The following is a 1333-nucleotide window of genomic DNA, read 5'->3' on the forward strand; positions in this document are numbered from 1 at the left end:
GCTTTAGACCACTCAGCCATCTCACCAGCCCAATAATCGTTTTTTGAAGAGCTGAAATAACATCTCAGTGTAGTTTTGATTTACACTTTCCTAGTGGCTAACAACATTGAACATGTTTTGTATATTTGTTGGCCATTTGTACTTTTTTTGAGAAGTATCTGTTTGATTCATTTGCCCATTGTTAATTGAGTTCTTTGAATTTTTGGTGGTGTTTCCTGAGTTCTTTATTCTAGGTATTAATCTTCTGTCAGAAGAGTACCTGGGAAAGATTCTCTCGCAGCCGTCTCTTCCTTCTGCTGGTTGTGTTGCTTACTATGGAGAAACTTCTTAATTTGATGCAATTCTATTTGATTCTTGCTGTAACTTCCTGTTCTATTGGAGTTCTGTTCAAGAAGACTGTGCCTATGGCTTCAACTGTTTCCAACACATTCAGATTATGGACACCCTTCCTGCTTCCCCTTCTGGGTGGGCCCTTTAATCATGATGGTGACATGTCTACTTATAGCACCCTTCCTTTTAAAATTTTTTTCAAGGTTTTTTCAGTCTTGGATGCAAGCCTTCACTAACGATGAACTTCTCATCCTGGCTGAGCCGCCTGGCACTAGCTCCTACATGGGTGTGAATCGTGATCCTGCCAATCCCCTCAGCCCCCAAATGATGCCCCTGTTCAGCAGGAAGCAGTCTAAGAGAGCCATTGCCCCTTTTTTAACAACTAAAAGATGGGAATGGTAGGTTCTGACCTGAGTATGAACTGCCCAATTATGGTGGTCATCTAACATGGCTGAAACCCAAGCACAGCAGCTCCTCTTCCAGAGACCACCTCTTCCTCTTATGCGAGTCTGGGATGCTTTTCCGGTGCACACAAGGGCGAGCCCAGTCAGCTCCTTAAGCTCCACCCCTAGCAAAATTCATAACGTCTTGGCCTTCCATTGTCTCATGTCAGAGGATCCTCATCTCCGTGCTGTGAACCTGTCGTCCCTGTCTTCAGAGTTAATAAAGGCTCTCCCCTCCTCCTTTGTTTCTGCATCTCTGACCTGCCACTAAAAAGCTTAACAGTTTCCCCTTTGCTTTTTATCTGTTTCAAAGTCTCAGGGCTTGTAACTAGGCCTGTGGACTTCTCTTTTTCTTATCTTTCCTTCTTTTTTTTTTCTTTTTTCCTTTTTTTTTTTTTTTTAGTATTTTTGAGATAGAGTCTCACTATTCAGTTCGTCCTGGACTTGAATTCCCTTTGTAACCCAGGCTTGCTTCAAATTCACAGTGATCCTCCTGCCTCAGCCTCCTGAGCACTGGAATTATAGGTGTGTGCCACCACGCATGTCCTGTGGAGCACTTT

The sequence above is a fragment of the Octodon degus genome, unplaced genomic scaffold (assembly GCF_000260255.1).
Source record: "Octodon degus isolate 3935 unplaced genomic scaffold, OctDeg1.0 scaffold00003, whole genome shotgun sequence".
Lineage (NCBI taxonomy): Eukaryota > Metazoa > Chordata > Mammalia > Rodentia > Octodontidae > Octodon > Octodon degus.